The 10,711-nt window shown below is 40.9% G+C and overlaps 1 pseudogene; it reads right to left on the bottom strand.

The window, feature by feature from the left end:
- Positions 1–831: 831 nt before the first annotated feature.
- Positions 832–1,730, bottom strand: LOC785559 (large ribosomal subunit protein uL18-like; annotated as a pseudogene).
- Positions 1,731–10,711: the final 8,981 nt, after the last annotated feature.

Here is a 10,711-nt window from a genome sequence, read left to right as displayed (position 1 = left end):
GAGAAGTAAGTTGTAACTATAAGGTTAGGATTTAAGTATGGAAAAGAGAAATACCCAGGATCAGTCTCTGAAACTTTTCCACTTGGGTTTCAACACCAGGCTCAGACTAATACTCTGGATTACTGCCCCCAATGTTTGTAGTTCATGAAGAACCCAAGAGGTGATGTGTGATAACAACAGAAATGAATCTAAAAAGCTTCTTAGCCTCTACCAGAGACCTAAATGCTTCCGTGTCACAGAAAGTGAGGGAAGATAGAATTTCATTAAATAGTTGGCCAGCAAGGTCATGTGGTGCTTCCACTTTTGCTTCTATCCAACAAATTCTCCAAACAGCAGCCAGAGCAATCTTTGAAAATTCACAAACTGCTGTGGTGCAGCTTCAGTGGTTTTCCTAGGATCTTTCAAAGCAGAGCCGGTGAGGAAGAGTCCTAGGTTCCTTTCTGGTTGTAAGCCTACAGCTCCCTAGGGTCATATTTCCCTTCCATCCCCTTGCTTGGATAAGTCAGCTTGAGATATTCTGATAAAGAAGAGTACCAGGGATGAAAGACAGAGAGAAGGAAGACTAACAGTGTTTAAGCCCTGAAATCCAGTCTCACTTTGAAGCCTGGTATGCCATAGCTCTTTTTGAGTTTGGTTATGTTTTTGCCCATGCTAGTTTGAATTGGATTTCTATCTCTTGAATCCCAAAAGATTCTGAGTAATACCCTCCCCTTCAGTGTTGGGTTTCCTAGAGCATCTAACTGGGGCTCAATGTTTTTTTTTTTTGCTTGTTCAGTAAGTTTATTATTGTCTTTATCTGAAGAATCTTGATAGAAGTTTGTGGTCTGTTTTATTAACTCTTGGCAGCCCATTTGAGCACTAAGGAGCTCGCCTTCTTCTGAGCTACCTTATTTTTCTTCTGGGCAAGTGACATTTTGGGCTGATTCCATCTCTTCTTTTTAACTTCTTTCTTAGGCTTCTCATACACTGGATTCTCTGGTATTGCAGCATGAGCTTTTTTATACATCTCCTCCATCATGTATGGAGTTATGTTGTTCTTTATGAATGGAGAGAATTGTTTCTTATAAGTACCCTCATCTTCTTCAATCAGATAACACATGTTATCTGCAGCATTCTGCCCCATGATGTACTTTCAGTGTACCTTAGCACTAAATTCTTTGCTTTCTGGATCATAACTAGGGAACCGTTTGGTACTGTGAGGGATAGACAAACCTTCATTGCCAGCTCCCTTAAGGGCCCCCAAAACTTTATTCCCAATAGTAGTCCTGGCAAGTCCTGCATCGAAGTAACAGGTGAAGGCACCAGGTTGACCATCAATGCTTTCCACATTGTATTCGTCTCCAGTCACCTTGACTTGGCCTTCGTAAATTTTGTCCATACCAAACCTATTCAGAAGCCTGCAGGCCAGCAGCAGGCCAGTACAATGTGCCACAGCATAATTTGTCAGGCCAGCCTCCACACCATACTTCAGGAGTTCGTGAGCATAAGCTGCACAAATGATCAGGTCTCCTTCTATACAGCATAAGCAGTCTGACATTGATATCTCTGTTCATTACACAAACGATCATTCTGTATTTTGGTGTGCTGTACTTATTTTTATCTTGGATTACCAGTTATTTCCAAGCATAATAGTCAGTTTTGCCCTCTTGCTGTCTTCGGAACGTTACTTGGTATCTCTTGAAGTAAGCCTTGTTCTTGACAGCTTTAACAAACCCCATCCTGCAGAACAGAGCTTGGACACTGCCGCTTGCCACTGAGTTGCAAGACCAGTATGGCTCTGGCTGCAGGGGGGGGGGGGCGGGGGTGGGGCGCTGGGGTAGGGTGGGAAGCTCAATTTGAATTGTCCTTCTGGTGAGGTTTATGAGGATTTATGGGATATAAAGTCTTTATGTCTGCCTTATACAAACACATAATTCTACATAATTAAAGGGGGAAGTAGTCAGAGGTGACTCAAAGAGTCATGACATTTATATCCTAAAATACATCTTGTCACTGTGGTAGTCATTAGGGCCGCTTACCATTATTCCAGTTCTTCTTTGAGTCATCACCCCCCTTGACATTGGATGTAGCAATAAGATTTGCTTTGACAAATGCAATGCAAATGGGAGTGACATGGGACAGTTCCAGATGGAATCTTCAAGAGGCTGCATGAAGTTTACATGTTCCTTTCTTACTACTCTGGAGATGATGGAAGCACATGTTGAGATGAAACTTCTATCATCTGAGTGAGTGATTACAGTGGGCTGAGACCTCCTGCCAGCCCACTTGTGATCACGTGGATGAGAAATAAATGTTTGTTAAGTCACTAAAATTTGGGGGTTGTTATTGCCATAAAGGAGAAGGCAATGGCACCCCACTCCAGTACTCTTGCCTGGAAAATCCCATGGACGGAGGAGCCTGGTGGGCTGCAGTCCATGGGGTCGCGGAGTGGGACACGACTGAGTGACTTCACTTTCACTTTTAACTTTCCTGCATTGGAGAAAGAAATGGCAACCCACTCCAGTGTTCTTGCCTGGAGAATCCCAGGGACGGGGGAGCCTGGTGGGCTGCCGTCTATGGGGTCGCACAGAGTCGGACACGACTGAGGTGACTTAGCAGCAGCATTGCCATAAAACCTATCCTGACTGATACAATCATTCAAAAAGTTGAGTAATATAATTCTGGAAGACTTCGACTTTGGACTTGAGAATATATAATGAACATAATTATGGGGAGAGTGGAAGTAAAGATCTCAACTGATATCTAGAAGACATCACAGCTACCTGAGATTTTGTAGACCTTGTGTTACATTTTTGATGGAGTTTGCTAATGATTCCTCTCAAATCTATTTTAAAGCTCTAGATAAAGGTTTTATTTTGCTGTTTTTCCAAAATTTGTTTCCTCTGATCCTTATTAAGCATTTTTCATTAACTCCTCAAGTACAATTCAATCTAGGTACACTCAAAATAGACGCCATTTGATTTTTATAAACAGAAACCTTCTAGCCTTCAAAATTCCGTTTTTATTCATGTGGTTTGCTGTATTTTTGTTCAGTTTTTGTACTAGTCTCATTTTTAGGAAAATTCTTATTTGGGTCTCCAGGACAGAATTTTATATGCAGAGCAAATGGTCTTTAGGGATATCTACAACATTATTTGTTGGAGGTAATGTATACAAAGGATATTTCCAATGGATTTGAGATGACTTATCCTTACTGAGATTAAGGTGAAGATTTGCAATCATAACCTACAGTGCATTTATAGCTCTTACATCTTATGTATGTAAAATCACTGTATAAGGTCACATATGATAATTAGATTTTATATTTTTTACAGTTGTACTAATTCAAATTGAGATTCTTCTTTTTCCCCAAACTTCATATATAGATTTTGGTATTTATCTCATTTATCATTGCTTGCTGTAGGAGAAGATATGAATACTTAAGTAATATCTTGATGCCAAGATATTGGGAGCACCTAGATCCACCTGGATACTTTTTGATACTTGGGAGCAGATGTTAACAATTGTCACAAGATACCAAGATCCCACAAGAAGGTGAAATAATCAGATGAGACCCTTGAAAAGTAGTGTCTCCAGCGTGAAGTTGAAGTTCAAATTTGTAGATGATTCAATGTGTGTAGTGTGCATGTATATGTACATCTTTAATTTAGAGATGGGTTTAAGCAGTCACACTGTCAACCACATGATACTAAAGGCTATCACAAAGTTGACAAAATTCTTATGACTCTCTGAGTCAAACTGCTTTTGGTCTCTTTAATCATCCAGGGAACTCAGGGAGGCCACAGCTAGGAAGAGGAAAGGAAATTGCAGAGCGGGTAGCCCCCTGATCATTGTGCAGAAGTCTGGCAAGAATACTATTATTGACCTTCCATTGGTGTGTCACTCTAAGTTTGATGAGTTTAATACAGACACTACATTATTGCTGATTCTACAAAATCTGCATGCTAATATCCCTAAAGAATTCAGAATTGATAGAAATAGCCTTACATCCTAATGAGTCTCAAACTGTAGATAAATATGGATGCCTGCCCTCCTAGAAGAGGAGGGTAAGTATTCTCCTGGGTGCTGATGATATGGCTTTAATGTCATGGCCATAAAAACGCCTCAGTGATTGGTTCTGAATAATTAACCATTGTCAGTACTTTTGATGTAAAATATGCAAAGTTAATGTTTCTCTCATTAGTAGTTATTTCCCCAAATTTATTTAAATAAATAACAAAACTAAAACAATAATTACAATAAAACTGGACCCATGTTCATATAAAAAGTTCAGTCATTTAATTTTCTTGGGGCTAGTTCGTTCAGTCAAATCCACTGGGAAGTCACATGATTCAGGGATATATTATTGAGAGTTTTTAATAAGCCTTGGGGTGACTGTTAACATCTGCTTTGGATATTTTCTATTTCAAAACAATCTCAACCATGCTTTGTGGGACATAATTTTGTGTGGCAGGATCCAGGCCACTTCCTGAATAAAAAATAATTTTGCTAGTAGATTTCATTTCTGTGGGAAAAGGGTAACTTTTGAATCAGGTGGAAATCCTGCCTAGATACCTCATTTTTTTAAAATAAGGCAAGGACATTACTACCTGTGAAAGTATGTTCTCACACAGTGGTATACTGGAGATGGTTCTCTCTGGTTTGTGAGACTGTACACATCTTTTCCCACATCCATGGTCGGTGGTGTCAAGTAGGTAGCTTGAAATTGGTCAGAGCAAGAGTATTAACACCAGGAGTTCTATGAGAGTGATTTTGCCCCTTTTGGGGACACTTGGCAATCTCTAGAGACATTGTTGTCACAACTTGGGGATTGCTACTGACACCTAGTGGGTAGAAGCCAGGGATGCTGTTCAATATCCTAAAATGCGAAAGACAGCCACCCCCCCACACCCCCTGTCGCAGCCAACAAAGTATTTGTGTGTTCAGTTGGTCAGTCATGTTTGACTCTTTGAGCCCCCATGGACTGTAGCCCACCAGGCTCCTCTGTTTACGGAATTTTCCAGGCAAGAATACTGGTGCCTGTGCTAAGTCACTTCAGCCGTGTTTGATTCTTTGTGACCCTATGGTCTGTAGCCTGCCAGGCTCCGCTGTCCATGGGATTTTCCAGGCAAGAATACTGGCTGCTGCTGCTGCTAAGTCGCTTCAGTCGTGTCTGACTCTGTGCGACCCCATAGACGGCAGCCCACCAGGCCCCACCATTCCTGGGATTCTCCAGGCAAGAATACTGGAGTGGGCTGTTATTCCCTCCTCCAGGGGATCTTCCCGACCCAGGGATCGAACCTGAGTCTCTCCTGTTTCCTGCATTGGCAGACGGATTCTTTACCATTGTGTCACCTGGGAATTATCTAGCACAAAATGTCAACAGTGGTGAAGCTGAGGAACTGTGATTTATACCATGGAAATTGGAAAACTTTACAAGTGTAGGTTTTTTTTTTTTGAATGTCAGTTTATCAGCCACCAACCCCTCAAATTAATTCTTATGCCCTCATTACTGTATAGTTTCTAATTCCTATCAGAAGTTGGCTAGGAGAAGTGATATTCTTGGGAAGACTGAAAGCTGTGTTCTCCCTAGGGTAATTATATAGAGCACAGGTTGGCAATTATTTTTTTTCTGTAAATGGCAGATATTTTAGGCTTTGCAGACCATATGGTCTCTGTTGCAAATACTTACCTCTGCCATTATAGTGTAAAAGCATTTATAGACATATGGAAATTGAATGAGGATGGCTGTGCTCTAATAAAACTGTTTACAAGGCTGGTCACAAAGTTTTCTGACCTCTGACTTAAATTATTAGCTTAGCCCCACTTCAGAACTGCCATCACTGAGGCTTTGGTACTACACCTTCAGCTTTTACTACTAATAATTTATAAGACATAACCAAATTCTGTTTGCTGCAACATTTGGCACCAAAGGAAAAAAAAGACATTGAGAACACTCTCCATTGGGTCATTATGTACTTGATTCTTAAGGTCCCATAGGATAAATTTCTTTAAATGCTTGGCTTCCCATTGAGGAACTAGTTATGCTTACCTTTTTACCTGATTTACTTTGTATACTAGGATGCTCAAAAGTATCTCAGTCTTCATGGGGGAAATCTAGATCGGTGCTCCAAAAATTTCATGTACATGCAAGTCATCTGGGAATCCTGTTGGAAGATTCTGATATAGCAGTTCTGGGGTAGGGCCTGAGATTCTGCATTTCTGAAAAGTTTCCAAGAGATATTGACACTGTTGGTCTTGGGACCACAATGTGAGCAGTAAGGTCCTGGAATATCATAGTATTTTGGTAACAAATTCTTCCCAGAATATTCTTACCTTGGAATTTATCTCATCTACATTTCTCCTTTTGTGTTTTGGCTGCTTTAATTTATAATTTGAAATTTTATTTTTGGAAGTGGTGAGATGGGGCATAGAAATAAATCTAATATGAATAACTTTGGATGTACATTTTTGTTTTTACAAGTTTAGTCTGATACTACTCAGTTGTACAATGAATCCATACATAACAAACAACAGGGTTAATTTTATGTTATTTGTTCAGGAAAGGGATTTTTTTTTTTAAGTTTTCAAACTTGGGATCTTCACTTTTGCAGCTGGGCAACATATTCCTGTCTGCTGCTGCTGCTAAGTCACTTCAGTCGTGTCCGACTCTGTGTGACCCCATAGACGGCAGCCCACCAGGCTCCCCCATCCCTGGGATTCTCCAGGCAAGAACACTGGAGTGGGTTGCCATTTCCTTCTCCAATGCATGCAAGTGAAAAGTGAAAGTGAAGTCGCTCAGTCGTGTCCGACTCTTAGCGACCCCATGGACTGCAGCCTACCAGGCTCCTCCGTCCTTGGGATTTTCCAGGCAAAAGTACTGGAGTGGGGTGCCATTGCCTTCTCCGATATTCCTGTCTACTTCATCTTAAACATGTGAAAGCTTAGAAAAGTCCCTCTCCAGCTTTTGCTTATCCTCTGGGCCAAGAAGTTTCTTAAATGCTGATTGCTTTGCCCACGAAAAGCTTCTGTACAGGATCAAGTTCCTTATTAAATGCTACTGCTATAACATCGATGGTCTTCCGCAAAAGGACCTAGACGGCCAACCAAATGGCAGGAGAACCTGAGGACCTCTGAAGAATCGTCGAGATTCTGTTATCTGTTCAGAATCTCTATGGTCCCGAGCGCCAGCCAGAGCGGCCACGTTTCTACTGGCTCCGCCCCCACCTTCCAGGCTACCAGCCTCGCAGTGCAGTACCAGGAGCCTCTTCAGTGGACGAAGCTCAGCTGACGAAAAGCTTCTCAGAGAAAGCGTGCACAGTCGTGTACTGAATGCCCCTTTAAAACATACGTTCCTTCAGTTCATATTCGGGAATGAATAGGAGTTTTCGTGTCAGCGTCTTGTATGAGCAGGAAGATTTGTGAGTGAAAGTTATGCCATTTCGTGAGGAGATAATAGACTAATATTTCCACTTCTCCTTCCTGATGGTGGAACCTCAGGATGAAAATGGCCAATTTCAGCGTGTCTTTTTCAGTCTTCTGCTGCTTACCCTCGAAGCCCTTGGCAACTGGCAGGAGGTAGCAGAGGGACCAGTGGACCCTGTTGAGTGACAGAGGTTGGGCCTTTGGGCTCCGCATGATGTCTATCAGCCCCAGACTGAACAGCTTCCTTGGCTGTTGAGGTATTTGCAATGTCTTCTGAAGTTCTGGGCGAAGCAGAGAGGACGACGGTGGACCAAAAGCTTGTGGGAAACCATGCTCTGGCCTCCAGGTGATGGAGGGCGGCTCTCTGTTCTCAGAGCCTGGCTAAGCAAGTATGTTAAATTTCCTTTGTCACTAGGTGGCAGAATATAATTAAGATGTCTTTTTTTTTCTCTTTTTCTGTTTTCTTTCTCATAGCGTTGAAAGGTGTTTCTAGTTCCTTCTTAATGACCTCTTTAATTACTTTGCAGTATTTGCTAATGCCAGTTAGGGCTGAAGGAATGAAATAAAATTTCTTCTGCAAACATTTCCTGTACTTAGGAAGGAATTTAGTTTTTCATTTAATTGGTTTGTGTCTTAAAGGGAAGTACCCTTATAAAGTGCATTCCCTTCCTAAACTCTATCATTTGGACAATCCAGGCTTCTAGTTTTACAAATAACTGTTATTTAAAAAAAATTTAATATTATTTAAAGAATGATTTTATTTGTTTGTTTTTGTGCTAGGGTCTTCATTGCTGCTCGGGCTTTTCTTTGGTTTCGGAGCACCAGCTCTAGGCACGTGGGCTTTAATAGTTGTGGCAGGTGGACTCAGTAGTTGCGGCTCCCAGGCTCTAGAACACAGGCTCAATAGTTGTGGTTCAGAGGCTTAGTTGCTCCATGGCTGTGGAATCTTCCTGGACCAGGAATGGAACCTGAGTCTCTTGCATTGGCAGGTGGACTCTTCACCACTGAGTCACCAGGGAAGCCCTTGTTATTTTTTTTTGAAACAAACTGCAGACATTTTTTCATGTCACTTCCACCTATTCCAAGTGCCTGTATCTAAAATAAGGACTAGTGGGAATTCTTTTTGTGGTCCAGTGGTTAGGACTTTGTACTTTCCTTGCCAGGACCCAGATTCAGTCTCTGGTTGGGGTACTAAGATCCTGCAAGCCAAGTGGCTTGGGAAAAAAAAAGTGCAGTTGCGATGATTAACACAATCAAGTAATTAAATATTCCTGTGGATCATAGTTTCAGGATATGCACAGTTATCCACAGAAGCCCAGTTTTTGCAGGGGTGAGAGTGGTCTGACTGCTGTCTGTGAAATTTGGGATTTATTCTGCTGGGGAGAATATATCCTTGACTCAATTCCTGAATCTTCATTCAGCCCTCAGATAAATGTATACAAAGAGGTTTTTTGGTTTTTGTTTGTTTTTGTTTTATCAGAGTATATAATTGCTTTACACTGCTTTGTCAGTTTCTGCTGTACAGCAAAGTGAATCAGCCACATGTATACAGATGTCCTCTCTTTTTTGGATTTCCTTTCCGTTTAGGTCACCACAGAGCACCAAGTTCCCTGTACTGTATGCAGAGAGTTTAAATGAACAGAAAGCAACAGACCAAATGTGTGGTTGGCATATACAAATTGAGAATCTTTCACATGTCCTCTGCCCTCTTTTCAGTCATCAGAGGGCTAGAGAGTCTTCAGCTGAATCTCTTGCGGCTGGAAGTACTCACTTCTAGGCCTCAGTTTTGTGCTCCGTTCTCTGCTCTTCTAGGGTTGGTTTCACCCTTCATCTCTTTTTCAGTTGGAAGTTCACCTTCTTCATTTACCCTTGATTAGCACTGGCCCAGAGTACCCCTTTTACCCCTTTGCCTTAGTTGGTTAGCTATACCTTTTCTGCAAGGGTTGCTGTATTTTCCTCTCTCCTCACTTCCTCTTCAGATTCCCATTTTTACATGAAGGCCCCTGTTGATTCTCCTTTCCAGAGTGCTAATACCACAAAGTTGACTGGTCGGCCTGACCTCTTTCTTCTCTTTTTCTGACTTTCAGTTCCCCATGAGCTGGATGTGTGCCATACATCAGGGACTGTACTATGTACTGGGGCTACAAGAATGAAAGAAATAGAGTCTTGCCTTAGAAGATCTCAGAACTTGGCGGGGCCTAGGTGACCAGGGTAATGGAGCATAGATGAGGGCAGTGCAGCGTGATATGTGTCAGAAAAAATGTAGGCACAGGTGATACAGGAACATGGAAGAGGGGTGGGCTTACTGTGTTTGGAAGAGGGTCTGAAAAGGTTTGCTCAGACAAGCATTTTCTTTCTGTTTTTGTATTTTAATTTTGGATCAGGTTATACATTCATATAGTTCAAATATATATGCATATATTTTGAAATAAATTGGTATGTATATCTTTCTATTTATCTATCTCCCCTAACCCCCATTACTCTTCTGTCCAGCCCCATGCTATCCAAAAGTAACTGTGGCTATTAGTTTCTTGTGTGTCCTTTCAGAATTTTGAATGCGTATACAAGCAAACATAGTTTTTTTCTTTCTCCTTTTTTTTTTAACACCAAAATTAGAATATTATATTTACTTGTCTGAACTTTGGCTTTTAAAATTAATATTCTTGTTTAGTGGTTAATAAAGTGAACTCTGGAATCAGAAGGCCAACATTCAAATCCCCATTGTGCAATTTACTAGCTGTGTGAACTTGGTAAATTTCTTAATGTTTCATTGCTTTAGTTTATACATCTATATCTGAGGTTTTCAAAATCTGGCAAATTTATCATATACTAAACTTTATCATAAACTTTAAGCACATACATATGCAACTTTATCATATACTACATCTCATATGGCCATTTTGTTTTGTTCTATTGGTCTATTCATGTACCAGTGACACAGTGTTTTAACTATTGAAGTTTTACATTATGTTTACGATTTAGTAGAGCTAGTCTCTACTTGACAATTGAAGGAAGACTGGAATCCCCCAGGCAGAGATAATGACAGCAGCAATGATGCCTAACAGTACAAACTCTTACCCCTACCACCCACGTTTTTATTTTATGCCTACTGTGTGCAAGTAGACACATTCCTAATTTTACTCTGTTTTTTACTATACTTGTTTTCCCTTTGCTCTGAATTTTTTTACTTATTTTAAACTAACTTAGTTGATCTTAGGTTACTTTTTAAAAACCACTTTCCATCCTTTTGGAAACAAGGAGAGGCATAAGTAGAAAAAGATCCAGGAACTGTATTAGGTGCTTCGTA

The sequence above is a fragment of the Bos taurus genome, chromosome 8 (assembly GCF_002263795.3).
Source record: "Bos taurus isolate L1 Dominette 01449 registration number 42190680 breed Hereford chromosome 8, ARS-UCD2.0, whole genome shotgun sequence".
In the NCBI taxonomy this organism is placed as follows: domain Eukaryota; kingdom Metazoa; phylum Chordata; class Mammalia; order Artiodactyla; family Bovidae; genus Bos; species Bos taurus.
The sequence above is the reverse complement of the archived record's forward strand: the minus strand, read 5'-3'. Positions and strand labels throughout refer to the sequence as shown.